General features: G+C 43.6%; 1 protein-coding gene and 1 pseudogene across 1 annotated transcript in view; one reads left to right on the top strand and one right to left on the bottom strand.

Annotated features, from left to right (window-relative positions):
• The window catches only part of LOC126336785 (uncharacterized), a 1589831-nt gene that overhangs the window by 1239018 nt on the left and 328383 nt on the right, over positions 1-22430 (bottom strand). The gene's annotated exons all lie outside the window — the stretch shown is intronic.
• LOC126337260 (5S ribosomal RNA) lies at positions 18128-18239 on the top strand (annotated as a pseudogene).

Below are 22430 nucleotides of genomic sequence, written 5' to 3'. Positions count from 1 at the left end.
TGAACTTGGCGAGTGAAAATACGCTGTCCCTCAGCTGGTGCTTTTATGTCAGAAACAGGATTTTCTAAACCGTACGTCGTTGGGTCATTACTGCGGAAGTCCGGCTTTTTGTTACGGCGGAAATGAGTTTTTTCGTGCATAGAAGCCAAAGATAAAAGTGGGATGCCCGTCGACCGCTAACGCCAGTAGCGGTAGCGTGCAAGAATGATGAGAAACCAAAGAGTCACGCTCCACTTCCACCCCTTCCCTTGGAGTGTTTTCATGTTATTTACAGTGTGCGTTATAATTAATAGCGAAGACTGACATAAAAAATTATACTCCTACAGAAGCAAAACCGTTCCAAAGCGCCAGGGTTGCCACTGTATACACAGGTTGGAAGTACTTCTGACTCCTGGACTCTTTATAGCGCTGGAGAGGCAGGTTGTTTATCAGTGACCAGGAAGTACAGGTTGTTGATGCCCAAGCAGTGGAAGTGCAGTCCGCAGTTGATCGGACGGGTAATACTGGAGCTATGGGTTGCCTATTTGCGTTATGGCGGCCACCTGTCCAGCGCCTCATAAGAAGGAGGAGTGTGAATGAAGACGATGTGGAAGCAGCCGTGCTCTTCCCACGCTCGCCGACTGAAGTGGCCGAGCGGTTCTAGGAGCTACAGTCTGGAACAGCGCGACCGCTACGGTCGCAGGTTCGAATCCTGCCTCGGGCATGGATGTGTGTGATGTCCTTAGGTTAGTTAGGTGTATGTAGTTCTAAGTTCTAGAGAACTGATGACCTCAGAAGATAAGTCCCATAGTGCTTAGAGCCATTTTTTTCTTCCTACGCTCCACGTTAAAAATTACTGTTAATTATGCATTTCACGTTAAAGTCGCCATGTACTAAAGATCTACCCCATGTAGGAAGCAGTGAAGCGTGGCCAGGGAAGCTACATCTGGCACATGCCTCATACTTGAAAGTTTGGTATAGACCTGTGTATAACAAAACAAAATTAGTTAAACCTGTGTGATGATTCGAAACTATGACGTTTACTTTCGCGGGCAAGTGCTACACTGACGGTGCTATGCGGGTATCACTCCCCAAAATTTCACTTACGCCAATACTTTTTCTTCTACTCTTAAAACTTCACAGAAATGTTCCTGATTGCCTCAGGAAACTAGCACATGTGTAAGGAAAGGTACTGCGGAGAAATACGGCATCGTTTCCAGAATTAATATTCCATTGTGCAGCGGACTGTGCTCCAATTTTAATCTCGTTGACCTTTCATAAAAGGCAAAGTACTGGCTATCTCGTTGACCTTTCATAAAAGGCAAAGTACTGGCTACGAGGAAGAGTCCTGCCAGGTTAGTCGCTAGAGTATTCCTCCGTGAAAGGCAAAGGTTCCGGGTTCGAGTTCCGATCCAGCACCTGCTCTCTCCAAAAGTTTCAGACCCCCATTTGATCATGACATCGCGTTAATTTTCCCTTCACTGATGTCGCGGCAACCTGTTGGCAGAGCGTGGCGGTTGGTTTTGATAAGGCAGACTGGGCTGGATGCGCCAAGTAAGGTGGGCCACAGCTGCACGCGCAGTGTGGGCAGGTCGGCGGTTTGTAGTACTCGGCAGCGCGGGGCGCCGTCCCCCAGCCCGCAGCTCATCAGCATTCCGCGGCTGCGCGCGCCCGATTTAAATGCGGCGCCCGTATTTGCATAGGCCGGCCTTTCGCCACTATAAACTAGCCGGCACACTCCCGCTGCGGCACTCGCGGGAATCCTAATAACTCCGCGTTACAACATCGCCTACAATACACCGCCTGCGTCCGGACAGCAAACTGCAGCCTCTGATAGGTCCTCGCATCCGGGAAGAGGTGAGCTGCAATTCCTGGTAGTGTTCTACAGTTTTATTCCTGCGACCCCGGTTACGTTTCGTTTCATGGCCGACTACACGTAGCGGAATACCGTGGATGAATATCGTATACTGTTGTGGTTCTTTGTTTCCTGGCTTTCGGAATTGCAGCCACATGACGCTGACACCTCACCGCGATATTTCGGCTGACAGTCATTTGGCCATCATCAGGTCAGTTTTACACCGGAGATTGCTGGTGCACGTCACTGACTTTAAACTTACCTGATATTACCTCCTGCGAGAGTTAGTTTTATTATTTTCACCACTGAATTTTATCTCCGCGGGCCCGCTGATCTACAGTGAGTCTACATGACATAACGAGGGCTCTACAAACTGCAGAGGCCCGTCACGCAGTCATGACGTATGCGATAACGCCTCAGCACTATTTTCTGCATAAACTTACAAGGGGACCGTACGAAGTTACCCTTGCCGATTTGATTCATACTGACAGGGCGTGTAGGACTCGACTAGGACTTCAACATTTGTGCACTGTGAGACATAACTCTCGGCTGTTTTCGAAAAAATCGAGTTTGACAACTGTAGCCGTGGAATGCCTCTATTGTCCAAGGAGTCCACAGCCGAGCGAGAGAGTGCTTAGTTTCTTACGTGTGATGGCTCTCGATAGAATCTCGCCACCGGTACCATTATTTTTTATTCCCATTTAATTCTACCAACAGATTCATTATGAGTGTGCAAAATATGGATATTTAATGATTCAGTTGTTATTTTTGCAATACTTATCCTCAAAAATGGAGAAACATTTTTTCTTAAGGAGATTGGAAACAAGAAAAAGGATACAAGACAAACTTGCATTCATTACACTATTTTTATTTATATTATTGGATATACATTTGTGACAAGTATAATACGTACATAACCTATGCAACACTGCACGAATCAGGATGATATTGATCGTAGAAACATGGGAAATAATAATTATTGCGATGTACGGCACATGTAATCAACAGTGAATTTTTCCATATGCATGATTTATTGAATGTGTCTATTGCAAAAGAAATTTCGTTTACATACATCAACGGTTCTCGGTCGTGATAAATTTCACGTCGTACCATGCATGTCAAAGCTTATTACCGAACACTGTTGCAGAGAACTCACAAAAAGAATAGTACCGGCACCGAGATTCGACCCACAGCCCTCTCTCGGCTGCCAGCCCTACATATATACATCCAAGCCTAAAATTTTCAAATTGACTTTCTCGAAACACCTGCTATCAATATGAACCATACTGGTGAGGTAGAGTTAGTGCGGTCCCGTTATTAGCGACGCGCACCAGTGCAGAACTATGTTAATTCGGATGCCTGGTTCTCATTCTAAATATCTGTTCAGTTCATTATCTGGGACGGGAGGATGACTGAAGTCTCTTTGGGAGAGTACGTAAGAGGGTGTGTAGGTGCAGGGCTGGTGGGATGTATAGGCAGAGCCACAGCAACATACGAGGAGAAACTACAGGATCATTGGAGTCGAGTTTGCAGATGGTGTAGGTTGTTCGGAGGTGTTCAATGTGACCGAGGAGACGCGGGAACGGATCCTTGTGATGGAAGGTAAACGGATGGTTCACTGTAGACTCGGACCACAGGTTATATAGCGGCGCGAATTGCTATTGTATATGGAATTCACGCGACTGGCTACAGCTGTTGGAGACAACGTGCTCCTCACCCGTTGCCTCTCCACACCGGATGATGTCATCGTTGCGTCTGGTTGCCGCCCCTTGTGGGTGTGACACTGTAATCCGGCCGCTATGGGCGGCTTGTGTGTACAACCACTGAGGCTTCTGCTGTTTCTGGCCTCGCCTGCGACGTATACTACACTGCGCGCTGCTACGATGGAGGGGTGGTCTACCCGGCAGGGATGGTAGCGGATACAACTGTGATGTTCAACCTCTCAATAAAAATAGGGAGCGAGCGCGCGGGGGCTTGTGTGTGTGTGTGTGTGTGTGTGTGTGTGTGTGTGTGTGTGTGTGTGTGTGTGTGTGAGGGTGGGGGGGGGGGGGCTGCAATGTCGAGAATCAACTGACCAACTGGCTTGTAAATAAAAAACTAGGGCACATCACATAAACAAATGGATCAAAGAACAGATGGCCTAAAAGAGGTAACTGCGATCATTATGACGAAGCAATGAAAGTGTTCAACATGTATCAAGACGAGTGGATGGTAGATGGACCAACCGAGTTCATTACTTAGATCAGATTGAGACGGAATTAGAAAACAACCAGGCGGCACATGTAAGCTTACAGCTTAAGTGATACGTACTTCAAAAAGTCTAAGCGGTCACTTAAAGCTAAACTATTTCATACAGCTGATTTAATTCACTATTATCCATAAGCATTTAACTAGGTTAGCTATTTGTTCACGTAGGACTCACACAGTAACGGAGTAATTAAAATTTGCTTCTGTTTTTGAGATGGCTGTCGAGCCTGCAACATCTGCTTTATGCCTAACTTAATATATCTTGAAACAAGATCGACACAATGATTCAACGAATTACAGGGCTAGTAAAAATTCGAGGAAAAGCTGAAATGTAGCCAAATAAAACGAAAGTCGAATGACAGTGGGACGTAAGTTCTCGTTGTAGAGAGACGTCGAGAAACGTAGCAGCGCACAGTCAGCTAGCTGTCAGTATGCCTCGACTTGTAAGTGATCGAGCGAGATAGCGCAGTGGTCAGCACATTGGACTCGCATTCCGCAGGACGACGGTTCGAATCCGCGTGTAGCCATCCAGATTTCGGATTTCCATCATTTGCCTAAATCGCTCCACGCAAATGCCGGAATGGTTCCTCTGAAAAGGTACGGCCGATTTGCTTCACCATCTTTGCCTAGCAATATTCACATCTTTTGCTCCGTCCCTAATGACCTCTACGTCGACAAGACATTAAACCCTAATCTCCCTTCATTCCTTTCTCGTAAGTGGAGAAAGACCGAAAGGGTGCGAAAGTTAAGTTTTAGGGAACACAGGTACTTCATGAAAGCATCTGAAATTTTTGCTGTATCATTGACCTAATACTCAAATGTCCGAGATGCGATTCTAGAGACTCGGATAGAAGCCCGCTACGCTGAGCACAGGTAAAAGAGATTTCGTCAAGTGCATATGGGGAAAGAATATGGAATCCTAGGAGAAGACTCTATTTAATTATGAACGTTGTTATAATCTTCAAATAACTTACGTGAATAAATCCAGATAACGTCCTCGGCAACCGCCTGTATTTCGACAGATACATTCAAAGCACATTCCCATAAATTATTTTAACATTTGACTCGCCGGAAGAAGCTCCAGTTTCACACGGTTTTAATCTGTTTCAAAATGAGGGCAGAGTTCTAGCGAAGGCACAATCGAAGGTTGAGCATGACCAGATTAACATACTCAGTGTATCGTGTTGGTATCAGCAAGCCTTGGCACGCCAAAATAGTACGCGAAATGTGAAACATGTAGCGAGTGTGTTGTACGAATACTGCGCTGGACGACAGTTCAGTATTAGACTCAGTAGGGTATTTGCTACCGATACATGACCTAAAACTGTATCGCTCTGTCGATCATGTAAAATAAGGTAGCAGTGACATATGCGGTACACCTCCTTTTCATTTAAAACTGACACGTTCTTGAGTGGTTGGTTGTTTTGGGGATAGCTTGTAAAAAGCATCGATTCAAGGAGATTGCAGATATTACTCCTAGGAAGAAGTCACTGTTCTGAAGCATTCGGAACAAATTATCCATGAGGATCTGCCGTACCTTACACCCCACACTGGACAACCATTCCCCTAATAACATTTATGGGATGAACTCGACAGGTGTCCGGAAGAGCACCATAGAAGCATCTAGGTGCAAGTGAAGGAAGTACTTGCTCGATAATGGAGGAATATTTGCCACTGCTGGCACACACACAGCTGTGTTACACGTCAAAGAAGATACAATAAATTACGTACAAGGAAGGCACACACACAAAATATTAAACGTTAAACGGTATATTTCCGGTACGTAGCCTCACTAATCCACTGTTATTCCCAGCGGATTTTAGGCACAGTGGAATGTTTACACGTGGAGCAGCTATAACATTAAAATATTTTGAAACTTCCTGGTAGATTAAAACTGTGTGCCGGACCGAGACTCGAACTCGGGGCCTTTGCCTTTCGCGGGCAAGGCACTGGAAGAACTAAAGCTGTGAGGGCGGGGCGTGAGTCGTGCTTGGGTAGCTCCGTGGTAGAACACTTGCCCGCTAAAGGCAAAGGTCCCGAGTTCGAGTCTCGGTCCGGCACACAGTTTTCATCTGCCAGGAAGTTTCATATCAGCGCACACTCCACTGTAGAGTGACAATCTCATTCATTAAAATATTTTGTTCGTCACAATAACTGTAAAGATGCACATTCTAGAACGACGTTAAAATTTTAGAGCAGCTAAAAGAGCGGCCGGAGGCTAAGCGTTCGTCTTCAACGTCAGCATTCAGAAGAAAACGACTTTCGTAGCATTCAGCAGCAGTAGAGCATTCCTGGTGTAATGAGCTCTTAACACACAACAAAGCAGTTAAGGTGAAAACACACTGACGAGGTACTTGCATACATACACGAGAAAGAAATCACACATGGAATTACACATAAAATGATTTAATTGAGACTGAAAAATCTTTGAATAAGTAATAAGCAAAAATTTCCGTATTTACCAAAGTTTCTTTTCGCCACTGGCTCTCCCCGTACCTGTAACAAGAAGGAAAGAAACTGTTGGTGAGTCCAGTTCACATAACCTGTCGGCGTATGAACAGAATAATAGTTCACAAAAAATGAGAGACATGATATAGGCGCCAAACAAACACGGAATATGCAACATGTAAAAGTTCCATCTTGTCGAGGTTATCACGCAGGCAACACTAGCAGGTCAAGGATGTCAGAGACAACAGACAGCGATTTTAACGACAGAACAATTCAAGCATTTGCTAGAAGTGATTTTGCTAATGTGTTAATCAACAAGATATGGGTTAAATTCTTAATTACGCGTAGAAGGTTGAGGGACAAACTATTAATTACGAGTAGTAGGTTGCAAAACATTTGAGTTCCAGAGAGGTAACAGGTTGCAGAAGAAAAAAGGTTCAAGTGGCTCTGAGCATTATGGGACTTAACATCTGTGGTCATCAGTCCCCTAGAACTTAGAACTACTTAAACCTAACTAACCTAAGGGCAGCACACACATCCATGCCCGAGGCAGGGTTCGAACCTGCGACCGTAGCGGTCACGCGGTTCCAGACTGAAGCGCCTAGAACCGCACGGCCACACCGGCCGGCTCAGGTTGCAGAAAGCTGTTAATTATGTAAGAAGTTCGACGTAGTTCACGAAGCACGCTGAAACCAGCAAAACACTAAAGCAGAAGCGGAAAAGTGAATGAATGTAATCGAGGACTCGTTATTACAGTTTCAAGCGTATCCTTGACCACAGGTACAAGTATGTCTAAAAATAGAAAAGTTTCGTAGCTTTCATAGCACGTTTGGTGACATATTGCTTACAGTAGTTTTGAAACAATGTTTATCTGCAAATATGACACAGTGCAGTTTTGTTACTCTCGCCTGTAACAGAAAAATCGTTCCACAAGTAACTAGATATCTCTTTTCTGTTCAACGTTCACCCATCCGAAACGACGTCACCCTGTATTAAGATATCTGGCTGAAGTAATTTTGGGTTGCATAACGCACGATATATCGGCTGATGATGATTTTGACGGCTCCACAACAAATCCGATACGGTCCGTGAGTCCAGTACTAAACCTGGCAGACGACAGAGAACTGAGTAAGGCAAGAAAGAAATGGAAAACCAACTTCACGAACAAATGTGTAAACTGCTGAAAGAAACAGCATTCCACACATTTACATGCTCGTATGCGGTAGTCTGAAAACTTGTATATGGAATCGAGGTGCTATGTGAAATACTAATGATCGTGAACGCTCATTACGATTTTATATTGTGTAGAATACCGAGTTGTCGAAGATGTGAGATTTGGTTCCAATTGTAATTCTTAAATCAACTGCGTGACTCGTGTTTTTCTCAAATTGTCGTACGAATGCTTGTGGTATTTCCGTGAATTGCAGTTTCTTCGAATTTATGCAAAAGCTATATATAAAGCATTTACTTACAAAAATTTTGTTATTGTTTTAAAACATTTTATACGTTTTAATGTAATTCAACAGTTTATTATCTGTATACAAAAGGCAACGTCCCGACTTACTAACTGACTGACCGACTCATTCACTCACTGATTCATCGCCCAGGCATACCACTAAGGATAGAAACATGAAATTTCGAGAGAGTCATAAATAAAGAAATACGTGTTTCAGCATTTATGAAAATTTAACCCCAGTGGGTTGAAATACTAGGTGAAAGTATTTTTATAGCCACTTCTATGAAATTTAGTATCTGAGTTCTCGGTTAGAAACAAAAAAAAGTGTTTCACTGTTTTTGGAAATTCAATCCTCTAAGGGAGTGCAATAGGGGATGAAAAGTTTTATGAAATTATTTGATTACGAAATCTAAATGTATGACAATTTGTGTTTTGCTTTCTGTTACAAATAAAAAAAAGTGTTTTACTGTGCTTGAAAACTCAACTCCTAATGGGCTGTAATAAGGGATGAAAAATATTAAAGAGAATATTTGATTATATTAAAATATTTTTAAAAGGAAATCTGTGAAAGTTGGCTTTTCACTTCTCCGTTTGACATAAATAAATATGAATTAGGATATAAAACATTCTACGAAAATATTACAAGAACGCAAAAGGCATGATAAACTGAAACCTTGGGCTCCAGCTATCAGAATCGCTTTTTGATCAGAAGTACATTCCGAAAAGAACTTGCTTCTTTGACCTTGATTAGCTTGAGCAGTTTAGAAGGTGTTGTAATTTGTGAGCAACATAAAAATTCGATCAAAAAAGTTATCTGTGCAGACTATAAAATCTACGTGAGCGAAGCAACGGGTTCATGAATGGTTCAAATGGCTCTGAGCACTATGGGACTTAACTTCTGAGGTCATCAGTCCTCTAGAACTTAGAACTACCAAAACCTAACTAACCTAAGGACATCACACACATCCATGCCCGAGGCAGGATTCGAACCTGCGACCGTAGCGGTCGCGCGGTTCCGGACTGTAGCGCCTAGAACCGCTTGGCCACCTGGGACGGCACGCGAAGCAACGGGCGCTAAGCTAGTTATTATTAAAATAATAATCGTTATTATTATTGAAACCGTGTTTATCTGTGGCACGTTAAAATTGGGGGTGAAGGCAATTTATATCTGTGGGAGGAGGGGATAGACAGTAAACAAAATCGTCCAGAATCAGGACTCCCTTCTGCTCTAGCAGAGGATCATTCGTCGGGGTGCCCCGAGCGCGTGGAATTCATAGGGACGGGCAACTATCGATGCACAGAGGGACGGCTGTGATGGCCATGAGGTAACGCACAGCGCAATTCCATTACACGCAGTTACGTGACAGTGGTAGGACGGGTGCTGCAGATACAAACGAAATATCACGCTACCTTCCATTAGGAAAGTGGGTGCACTCAGCGACTGTTATGTAATTTATACATGATGGAGCACAGCAGTCAGTCGTCCTTTTCATTGCAGATTTTATTATGCAAATCCAGATTTCGGCTAGTGCCTAGCCATTATCAGCGCACTATTTTTTCATCTCGATGCATGTTAGTTCCCTGTCGTTCGGGCGTCAGCCACAGTCACAGAAAAGAACTGTGACTGACGCCCGAACAACAGCGAACTAACATGCATCGAGATTTAAAAAATAGTGCACTGATAATGGCTAAGCACTAGCTGAAATCTAGATTTGCGTAATAAAACCTGCAATAAAAGGGACGACTGATTTCTGCGCTCTATCATTTATAAAATACAAACCAACAAGCTACGCAGAGTGAATCCTACTAGGAAGCCATGGGGGACATTATTCCAGTAACTCAGAAGGAAAGAACGGACGCTAACAAAAGAATATGAGACTGTCCTTCGACACCGACCAGTTCCCTACACGGCGCGTGCTTCTTACGGTATGCTACATATTGACTGACTGCGCTCTGAACCCATAAATAAGAGCAGACACTTATTTGGTTTGTGACCTACTGTCTATTTTGAGTGTCCAAAAAGTGCGGAAGTTTTTCATGTTATCGGGACTACTTCTCAAATTATTGGGTGCAACTAGAATATTTTAATGTCATTCATAGTGGCTGGTCGATACACCTCAACGATGAAATAATCATATTTCGTAGATATTTGTTGTACATTTTTTAATTGCCCCACCACGAAAAGTATAACGTTTCTCATTGGATAGACAGAATTTTTGTAGGCGGAACTTCAGGTTAGCATTGAGACCCTGATTGGTCAGATGAAAACACAGCCAGACAGTTTTTTTAAACCAACTTCGGTAAATTGTAGTAAGGAGACGTTAGGAGAAGAGTTGCTTCCGAGTCGGCGAGGTGAGCGGAGCTGTGCTGCCCGCGGCCCCCTGACGAACACCGCGATGCCGCGATGCCGCATTTTTGAGCGCATAAAGCTTCACTCAGAACTGTAGAAGTCTCATCTGTTACACCCCCTTTTTGCGTAATACTAGTGTCGATCGTCAATTAAAGCTCATGGTGTTCACATTCCTCACTTGAAGTAAAAATCTGAAATGCGATGATGTTTCTGTTATATAGTTATTGAGAAGCCACATCAGCCACTGTAATTTACGACAAGTTAGATAAATTACTAAAGATAACTGAGAGTCACTGTAGACCATTTTGATAGTTTTTCCCTTTTGTGAAAGTTAATTTAAACCTAGACTATAGATGTGATATGGCATAGGTCATCCTTCGATTCATTGTAGAACTTGAAAACCCATTCAGGGAATATTCGTTCACATTTTTGTTGAACGCAGTTGGTTTTTACCACCCTGTATTAAAACACTTCCTTTTATCAATAGTGCAATTTATAAACGATGATGGTTTGTGAGCAGAATAAAATTTCCAATGGTAAACTTAACTGCTTTTCCGACGTTATTTTACCAGCTAACTAAAAATGGGAAAGCCTTGAACCCCTTTCACTAAATTTAGTTAGTATTAAGATTCTTTTACAGGGAGTGCAGTGGAGCTGACGCCGAGATCATTAAGTATTTGGTTATATCATCGCTAATCTCACTGAACTCTTCTGAATTCTACATGTCATGTGTGGTCTGGCGTCTCCTTAACAGCAACAGGTCCCAGGTTCAAACTAGTCAATTCCCTAAAAAACACGCTCAGAGCGTCGTTGCGCTAAAGTGGTAGGGAGACACGATATAGAACAATCAGACACCACCACGAATGTTTAGACGTATGGCTTGCGCCCGTAAGTCAGACCCAACCATCCATCCATCCTCATCAGTTATAGCCACATTACCTAAGACTAAAGGCCATGACTGTTGCGAAATGATGGCGTTACACTGGTTTCCGTCAAATTATATTCCTGTTTATGTTACATTCAAAATACAACGACACGTTTCGACCATGTGAAGATATATGTGCATACACAAATAAGTTAAACAAACATTTCTGTTGCTGAAGTAATGTAAAGCTGATTGTGAACTACTGAGTGTAAAGTATGTCGAATGTTCTATCAGTGGTATGCTAGTTGGAGAAGGATAGGGGAAGGAGAGAAAAACAGGAGTCGACTGGGGTCAGCCGTTGTTTTTGTGGTGCAGGAACTAGTACGTTGAATGTCACGGCTTGTGAATATGCATAACAAGACTTGAAAGTTCGTAGTAACATATTTCTGCTGCAGGTGCTTTAACGCAAGATTCGTACAGCACTTTCTCTGAAATCCAAACATTTCTCGTTACTGTTCTCGCCTTCCAGTGTTTCATTTGTGCCGCATTTATTGCACCACTACACCACAGAGCAGTCTGTCATTGGTGTTCAAGAATTACACTGCGAAACTGCTTGTCCACCCCTGTTGTGCTGACTTTCACAATGTCAATATACAGCTGTAAGGCAAAATATACCGATGTGTGTGGAGTGTAATGCCCAGTCTCAGCAGCCCATATATTGTAGTACTGCGTAGGAGCGTAGTGTCGTGGTTTGAGCAAGCCTCGGACAGCCAAAACAGCACGCAAAACATGTAGCACAAAGGCTGTGGTATTAGACTACTGCAATACACCAGCCGGCGCAGAAGCATCTTGGTGGGTCTGTCACAGGCTGTACTTACGGAGGCTTCAATGCGAGACTCACAAGGATATTTGGTGTCGATATCAGCATACCAGTACCTTAAAAGGGATGGAGGCAGGACAGAGAAGGAGCGCTAAATGATACGTCAGTTGTTTGAAAATATGTTCTCGAACCGAACCTGCAGGTGCCCGTATTGTATTATTATGCATGTATGTGAGACTTGAAACGAATGATCATCCAGGCAGTGCGCAACTCTCGACACATATCAATGCCGGTCAACTCGTCGTTATGAAGCTCCGACTTGGTAGCCAAAGTAGCAACTCATCTCGATCATGTCGTGCCCACATGTTAGTTCCCCGGTAAAGCGATACAGTGAAGCGACGGGTGGGCGTGAAAGTACAAGAGCACTTGACTGCAGCCGGAAATCGTAAATCTCTCTCTCTCCGTGATAGGAATGCAACCACGTTCTCCGGTACCACGCGAGCGTCGCCCGACATGGCGCTCAGCTCCGCGGTCCACAGATAACTCTTGTGCTTCTTTTACCCGTTGGCGGGTAATGGCCCGTGCTGCTCCCGCTTGCACGTGGCAGGGACGCGACGCTGCAGGTGTCTGCTTCGCCTCTCCTCCCCCCACCCGCTAGCTCTGTCCCTCTCTGGAAGCAGTCGCAATGCCAGCCGCTCGTATTTCACCGATCGCTGCAGCCATGCTTCACCGCCGCTTCGAGGACAACAGCTTGTAGCGGCGCCCCTTACGTGGCGCAAAGAAACCAACGGAGCCTAGTCGATCATGTTAGGGAGAGAGCGAGAGAGAGAGAGAGAGAGAGAGAGAGAGAGAGAGAGAGAGAGAGAGAGAGAGAGAGAGAGAGCGAGAGAGAGAGAATGTGTAACGAATCGGGCTACTCATCCTCTATGCAAACCAATTCTTCCACAATCACGTACCGTCCTCTGCCTACAATTTCGTGCTATTTCTCAACTTGCGGCAAGTGAACCCGTATGAAGAAGACTATTATTTTTGAGTCATCAATATTATGACTGGTTTGATGCGGCGCGCCACTAATTCCACTCCTGTAGGAACCTCTTCTCCTCCAGTAAGAATTGCAGCCTACGTCCTCAATTATTTGCTGGACGTATGGAAAAACTGGTAGAAGCTGACCTCGGGGAAGATCAGTTTGGATTCCGTAGAAATATTGGAACACGTGAGACAATACTGACCCTACGACTTATCTTAGAAGCTAGATTAAGGAAAGGCAAACCTACGTTTCTAGCATTTGTAGACTTAGAGAAAGCTTTTGACAATGTTGACTGGAATACTCTCTTTCAAATTCTGAAGGTGGCAGGGGGTAAAATACAGGGAGCGAAAGGCTATTTACAATTTGTACAGGAACCAGACGGCAGTTGTAAGAGTCGAGGGGCACGAAAGGGAAGCAGTCGTTGGGAAGGGAGTGAGAGAGGGTTGTAGCCTGTCGCCGATGTTATTCAATCTGTATATTGGACAAGCAGTGAAGGAAACAAAAGAAAAATTCGGAGTAGGCATTAAAATCCATGGAGAAGAAATAAAAACTGTGAGGTTCTCCGATGACATCGTAATTCTGTCAGAGACAGCAAAGCACTTGGAAGAGCAGTTGAACGGAATGGACAGTGTCATGAAAGGAGGGTATAAGATGAACATCAACAAAGGCAATACGAGGATAATGGAATGTAGTCGAATTAAGTCGGGTGATGCTGAGGCAATTAGATTAGGAAATGAGATACTTAAAGTAGTAAAGGAGTTTTGCTATTTGGGGAGCAAAATAACTGATGATGGTCGAAGTAGAGAAGATATAAAATGTAGACTGGCAATGGCAAGGAAAGCGTTTCTGAAGAAGAGAAATTTGTTAACATCGAGTATAGATTTAAGTGTCAGGAAGTCGTTTCTGAAAGTATTTGTATGGAGTGTAGCCATGTATGGAAGTGAAACATGGACGATAAATAGTTTGGACAAGAAGAGAATAGAAGCTTTTGAAATGTGGTGCTACAGAAGAATGCTGAAGATTAGATGGGTAGATTATATAACTAATGAGGAAGTATTGAATAGGATTGGGGAGAAGTTTGCGGCACAACTTAACTAGAAGAAGGGATCGGTTGATAGGACATGTTCTGAGGCATCAAGGGATCACCAATTTAGCACTGGAGGGCAGCGTGGAGGGTAAAAATTGTAGAGGGAGACCAAGAGATGAATACACTAAACAGATTCAGAAGGATGTAGGTTGCAGTAGGTACTGGGAGATGAAGAAGCTTGCACAGGATAGAGTAGCATGGAGAGCTGCACCAAACCAGTCTCAGGACTGAAGACCACAACAACAACAACATTCCTATCTCTGTTTTCCTTTACAGTTTTTACCTTCTACAGCCTCCTCCAGTACTACCGATGTCATTCTCTAACGTCTTAACACATGACCTATCATCCTACCCCTTCTCCTTGTCAGTGTTTCCCACATATTCCTTTCCTCTCCGATGCTGCACAGAACCTCCTCATTCCTTACATTATCAGTCCACATAATTTCCAATATTCTTCTGTAACAACACACCTCAAATGCTTCGATTCTCTTCTGTATCGGTTTGCCCACGGTCCACAACGCTGTGGTCCAAACATGCATTCTCAGAAATGTCTTTCTCAAATTAAGGCCTATGTTTGCTACTAGGACACTTCTCTTGGGCAGCAATGCCCTTTTTGACAGTGCTAGTCTGCTTTTGACGTCCTCTTTGCTCCGTTCGTCATGAGTTATTTTGCTGCCTAGGTGGAAGAATTCCTTAATTTGGTCTACTTCATGACCATCAATACTGATGTCAAATTCTCGCTGTTCTCATTTCTGCTACTTCTGATTACTTTCGCCTTTTTACGATTTACTCTCAGTCCATATACTGTGCTCGTTAGAGTACTCATTCCATTCAGCAATTCTGTAATTCTACTTCACTTTAATTCAGGATTGCAATGTTGTCAGCGAATCTTACCATTGATAGCCTTTCATCTCGAATTTTAACTCCACTCTGGAACCTTCCTTTTAGTTCCAGCATTGGTTCTTTGATGTACAGATTGAATCGTAGGGGCGAAAGACTACATCCCTGTCTTACACCCTTTTTAAACCGAGCACTTCGTTCTTGGTCTTCCACTCTCGTTACTGCCACTTGGCTTCTGTGCATGTTGTATATTACTCGTCTCCACCTATAGCTTACGCCTGTTTTTCTCAGAATTTCGAACGTCTTGCACTATTCGACGTTGTCGAACGCTTTTACCAGGTGGAGAAGTCCTACGTAGTTGTCAATTGGAGCTGTCAGACTTACGGAAAAAATTAAATAGGTCTTAGCGAGTATTTCTCAGCGACAAATTCCACTGCTGAGACATTACACATCTAGAGAATAACAATTTAGTATGCACTACATCCACAGTACGCAACTATACAATGCGTCAGACAGTGACAGCGTTATCGATGTGTTGTGGAAGTAATTAATACCATATATATATATATATATATATATATATATATATATATATATATATATATATATATATATATATAATTACTGTTAATTACAAACAGACACGAATATATGCATGTGCAACTCCATATGTTTCAAGATAGCTTGATAATGGTCATGGAACCGAAATAAGCTTATAGCACGAGAAAATGACATCTTAATAAAAAGCGTTAGTAGAGTTTTGACTTACTGTGCATGCAATGTCCTAACAAGATATTTATAACGCTGCAGGCCCAGAAGAATTCAATATAGAAACAAATTTCGTGAAACTGGCGAATCCTGGAAAGAACCATATAAACTCAGAACCCTCTCACTCATTTTATAAATGTTGACAACCATGGTATTTTCAGCACCTTAACCACATGAAAACGACTGAAAAGTCGAAATTGCAGTTGTGGAAATTGTAATGGATAATATAGTCCATGGCGAAGAGGTTGTCACTTAAAAAACACGTAACAGTTTTAAGATAGCAAATTTCTCACATAACGTATAGAATAATTTTCTGGCGAAGTTCGCATTCTATCAGAAATGTTGTAGCCCAAGATTCTTCTGTCGTGAGGGCTTCCTTGGCTCTAATATTTACTTTGTTTTCAAAATAAATATTGACTCTGCAGCAGAGTGTGCACTGATTTGATACTTCGTGCAGTTTAAAACTGTGTAAGACAAGAGGTACTGACGGAACTGAAGCTGTGAAGGGGGCTGGTAATACAATGGAGTTTAAAAGTCATCACTCCATTGTATCTTCACAGTGGCTCTTAAAGGCCATGAATGGTTGTTAGGTAACACTTCTTTATTACAGTAATTCATATTTTAAGTCACCCTATGCTAATGCACTTAGAAAATACATTTATAATTTTTTTCTTAAAAGAAAAAACTATCGGAGGTGGTTTGAAAAGTCTGTGATGACTAATAATGGAACAAGGCCGTCAATAAAATGATCTGTTGTTTCAAACAGAACACGCAGCGGTTCATTCACAGTAGCAGGCACAGCAAACACATAGACCATTCGTTCTGTAACTAATTTCATTCTGCTAGTGTTAATTCAAGTAACATGATGGGCAAATTTTATCCCCGACACACATACACACACACACGCACACACACACACACACACACACACACACACACACACATGCAGAGAGAGCGAGAGAGAGAGAGAGAGAAGACCGGTGGCTTTGTTTCGCCTCGTTCTCGTGCTCTTATCCCATTGGGGTTTCACTGAGGAAACAACGCTATAAAAAGAAAGTCCGAACTGTAGCGCGAAACTATGCCAGCTTCTTCTTAGCCTGGAACTGTAGCCGTAAAATACTCGTCAACAGAAAAAAAAGATGACTTCACGGAATTACACGATGAGCCGACCACCCCACGTCCTCGAGACAGCAGTTCGGATTCGTTCCAAAGGCGCGCGAGCGCACGCTAACACATACACACACACACACACAACTGCGCGCGTGGGATGCGCAAAGAGAGAGGACGAGCAAAGGCGTAAAGAAGAGGGGGGATGAACAGAGGAACAAAACGAAGACAAGGAAAAGGCATGTTGAAACTCCTAGAAGCTATTAAGAAGTCGAGAAAAGATGCTTATATTTTTTAATCTTTACTTCTATTGAATTCCAACCACGGTCCTTTGTTCTGCAAGTAACTAGCCAACTTCTATCATTTTCCAGTCGAGAGGCAAATCAAGTTTCGTGTGTTTTTGCCATCTTTCCTTTCCTCTTTCCCCTTCTTTCTCTTGCGCCTATCATTCACTGGGGTTTCTGTTGTTCCGATATTCTATCTCGCCAGGTCTCTCGTAATGGCATTTCTTTTTACACGGAAATGCTTCTTCAAAAATCATATACAGAACATCAGAAATGGTCGGCTTATCAGTGAGGAATATCATACCGCATTTCTAAGCAGCCTTCATTCTGGTAATACATGCAAAAGTAGTAACGCCTGTAGAAATTTCAGTACCCAGTAAGAATAGTCGCCTGACGGAGTGGCCGTGCAGTTCTAGGCTCTACGGTCTGGAGCCGAGCGACCTCTACGGTCGCAGGTTCGAATCCTGCCCGGGCATGGATGTGTGTGATGTCCTTAGGTTAGTTAGGTTTGATTAGTTCTCAGTTCTAGGCGACTGATGACCTCAGTCGCATAGTGCTCAGAGCCATTTGAACCATTAAGAATAATAATTCTGAACAGAATCCGTGAGTCAGTGTGATGAAGATTACAGCAGCTTTTCTATCGGGATATCCTGTGCGAATAATTCATTCGTAAACAACGAAGAGAAAAAAGTGTTGGATAACCTCAAAGAGATAGACTTGTTATTCATAGACCTAAAAAGAGCTCATGACACAGTACAATTGGTTAAATTATGGACGGCAATAGAATTAAATGGTAAACATTCAGGATAAAGTAATACAACAGGAAACTTTCTTAAAGGTAATATGAGTAAAATTAACACACGCGGGGTTTCTAGATCGCTTTCCTGTAAATGGGCGCTTCGAGGACGGCTGGAACATTACAGATGGGTTGAACAACACTAAAAAGCTATCAAGACAAACGAGACGAATATTGGGAAGCGTATGTTAAATATTATCCAACGGCCTTGCCGCAGTGGTAGCACCGGTTCCCGTCAGATCACCGAAGTTAAGCGCTGTCGGGCTGGGCTAGCACTTGGATGGGCGCTGAGCGCCGAGCGCTGTTGGCAAGCGGGGTGCACTCAGCCCTTGTGAGGCAACTGAGGAGCTACTTGATTGAGAAGTAGCGGCTCTGGTCTCATAAACTGACATATCTACATCTACATTTACATACATACTCCGCGTGGCGGCGGGTACCTCGTACCACAACTAGCATCTTCTCTCCCTGTTCCACCCCCAAACAGAACGAAGGAAAATGACTGCCTATATGCCTCTGTACGAGCCTTAATCTCTCTTATCTTTGTGGTCTTTCCGCGAAATTTAAGTTGGCGGCAGTAAAATTGTACTGCAGTCAGCCTCAAATGCTGGTTCTCTAAATTTCCTCAGTAGCGATTCACGAAAAGAATGCCCCCTTTCCTCTAGAGACTCCCACCCGAGTTCCTGAAACATTTCCGTAACACTAGCGTGATGATCAAACCTACCAGTAACAAATCTAGCAGCCCGACTCTGAATTGCTTCTATGTCCTCCCTCAATCCGACCTGAGAGGGATCCCAAACGCTCGAGCAATACTCAAGAATAGGTCGCACCAGCGTTCTATAAGCGGTCTCCTTTACAGATGAACCACATCTTCGCAAAATTCTACCAATGAACCGAAGACGACTATCCGCCTTCGCCACAACTGCCATTACATGCTTGTCCCACTTCATATCGCTCTGCAATGTTACGCCCAGATATTTAATCGACGTGACTGTGTCAAGCGCTACACTACTAGTAGAGTACTCAGACATTACAGGATTCTGTTTCCTATTCATCTGCATTAATTTACATTTATCTATATTTAGAGTTAGCTGCCATTCTTTACACCAATCACAAATCCTGTCCAAGTCATCTCGTATCCTCCTACAGCCACTGAACGACGACACCTTCCCGTACACCACAGCATCATCAGCAAACAGCCGTACATATTGCTATCCACCCTGTCCAAAAGATCATTTATGTAGATAGAAAACAACAGCAGACCTACTACACTTCCCTGGGGCACTCCAGATGATACCCTCACCTGCAATGAACACTCACCATCGAGGACAACGTACTGGGTTCTATTACTTAAGAAGTCTTCGAGCCACTCACATACTTGGGAACCGATCCCATATGCTCGGATCTTAGTTAGGACTCTGCAGTGGGGCACCGAGTCAAACGCTTTCCGGAAGTCAAAGAATATGGCATTCGTCTGATACCCTTCATCCATGGTCCGCAAGATATCATGTGAAAAAAGGGCGAGTTGTGTTTCGCAGGAGCGATGCATTCTAAAGCCGTGCTGATGCATCTTCTCTGTCTCAAGGGAATTCATTATATTCGAACTGAGAATATGTTCGAGAATCCTGCAACAAGATGATGTTAAGGATATTGGTCTGTAATTTTGAGGATCCGTCCGTCTACCCTTCTTATATACAGGCGTCACCTGCGTTTTTTTCCAGTCGCTCGGGACTTCACGGTGGGCAAGAGATTCGCGATACGACGGTCCACTCCGCGATGACAACGATGATGAAGATTTTGCAGTATCAGTGCCAACTACGGACAGAAATGGAAGCTCTTTACATTACAGTCAGACTGGTAATCTTATTTGCAGAAGTAGTATGTGTCGCAACAATACAACAAAAAAAAGCGAAACTGCCAGATCTAAATTAAATAAACGCAGAGATACTATAAGCGCTGAGCAACCGTATTGCTGCATACCTTAAAGCACCCCGGTAAATAAGTGCTTGCTGCAAGATAAGATACTTCTATTATGGAAAACAGGAGAAGTAGTTATCCTCAGAAAACCAGAAGAGAGAGATTCAAAATACTGAAATTTTTATTAAATTCATTGCTGAAATTACATGAAAAACTGCTATGTTGTAGCCTGAAATAACACAGAAAGAAGAGGTAGAAGAATCTCAGTTTAGATCCAAGAAAAAAGGGAAAACCACTGAAGAGGTCGGGCAAATAGAAGTGATCAACACATTGCAAGAAAAGTTCGTAACTGGCGTAATGACATGGCGATCTACCTTATTCTCCACAGTGAGTAAATTGGAGCACTAGAAATCTCTGTTGGAGTCTCAGGACTACTGCAGAAAAGGGAAAGGAAACTTGGTTTGTTCGAGAAGAGGAAAGCATCTAACTGTTGGATACCCACAGGGCTCACCTCACTACTTGCACCGGAGATCTGGGCTATTGCTCTAGCCCCCCAAGCAAAAAGATTGCATATACGCCCACAACTTGTAAGCAGAACACTAGCTCTGAGCTAAAAGAAAATAATCACTAAATTATGCCACTGCTTCAGATATAGTGTTCAGAAAAAAAACTAAAAATAACTGCACATATAACAGTTTACGAGCTGCTCAAAAAAAATATAGAAACTCGAATGGAATCGCGATCTATATAACAATTCGATTAAGACATATGCTTAACTGCTTGGGACAGCACACTGACGTAAAAAAAGTAGTCAACATATTAAAATTGTCTGCCGAAGTGTTCTTAGACTCCTAAACAAAATTCCATCGTAAAATGTCGATGCAAAACACGTTCGGCAGTCTAAATTTCTAACTGTTGTTTTATTTGATTAACCAGTTTCAGCGCTACATTACGCCATCTGCAGGGCGTCTGACCAACCCGTACAAAGAATCCCATCTCTGGTTCAGTCAAAATGGGCGCCAGTATTCAGTGACTAATATCCGTAGATTTCTTCTTGACACAGCGATCACTTCGATCATCACTTGCCAAATGTTAGACAAACATTCTTCCTACAGGTCGGTAAGGGCAGTTAAGTGGCGTAATGTAGGGCTGTTGCTCAAATCAAGTAACAACTGAAATTTTAAACGGCTCAAAAAGTTTGATAAGACATTTTTTTTACTGAGCAGCCGAGGTTCTGCAACGGTCTCTATTAGAAAAAATTCAAACGGGTCTGCAAATGAGTTCCACTTACTTCTAGACAGCATTATATTGTATTACGAAGTTATGCGGAATCACTTCGGGAAGAATCGGCTGTCATTCCTCCACAGGCATTAAGACACCTCATTTAAAGTGTTCGCAATACATTTTATCGATCATAAAGGCGATGCCACTCGCCCTCCACTACAAAGGGGCGTTGTTTTGTGTTTGTATGAATCTTGACGAGATGCCCCTTCGGCGTGTAATACTAGCGGCGCACACTTCCGTTGTGGCGCGGCGCGGCGCAGAGTCGTAAATCGTGTTTGGAGCCGGGCCGCGTGTTGGAGGCACGTGGAGTCACGCATGCGGCTGGCGAGACCACCGCAGTCGCCGTGACACGCTGTACCAGTACTGTACAAGGGAGGGGAGGCGAGGCGGCGCTCTCTTGGCGGCGGGCCAACGGCTACGTTAATGAAATTCTGGAACTCAGCTCTACAGCACCTACCAACATTCCGTGGCAGAAATACAAGTAATCCTGAAATGGAGAACAAAAGTCGTAACAGTCAATAAATTCTTCTGGGCTTTCGAACGCGTTATCAATATATAAAATTGCCCGGCGTTTCGACCACTATTCCATATGGACTTTCTCAGGGCTTGGGGCTGAGCTGGCTGCTGAATGAGAGAGATTTTAGATCTTATATACACTACTGGCAATTAAAATTGCTGCACCACTAAGACGATGTGATACACACGCGAAATTTAACAGACAGGAAGAAGATCCTCCGATATGCAAATGATTAGCTTTTCAGAGCATTCACATAAGGTTGGCGCCGGTGGCGACACCTACAACGTGCTGACATGAGGAAAGTTTCCAACCGATATCTCATACACAAACAGCAGCTGACCGGCGTTGCCTGGTGAAACGTTGTTGTGATGCCTCGTGTAAGGAGGAGAAATGCGTACCATCACGTTACCGACTTTGATAAAGGTCGGATTGTAGCCTATCGCGATTGCGGTTTATCGTATCGCGACATTGCTGCTCGCGTTGGTCGAGATCCAATGACTGTTAGCAGAATATGGAATCGGTGGGTTCAGGAGGGTAATACGGAACGCCGTGCTGGATCCCAGCGACCTAGTATCACTAGCAGTCGAGATGACAGACATCTTATCCGCATGGCTGTAACGGATCGTGCAGCCACGTCTCGACCACTGAGTCAACTGATGGGGACGTTTCCAAGGCAACAATCATCTGCACGAACAATTCGACGACGTTTACAGCAGCATGGACTATCAGCTCGGAGATCATGGCTGCGGTTACCCTTGACGCTGCATCACAGACAGGAGCGCTTAC

This window comes from Schistocerca gregaria, chromosome 2 (assembly GCF_023897955.1).
Source record: "Schistocerca gregaria isolate iqSchGreg1 chromosome 2, iqSchGreg1.2, whole genome shotgun sequence".
In the NCBI taxonomy this organism is placed as follows: Eukaryota; Metazoa; Arthropoda; class Insecta; order Orthoptera; family Acrididae; genus Schistocerca; species Schistocerca gregaria.
This window is presented reverse-complemented; position numbering and strand designations above follow the sequence as displayed.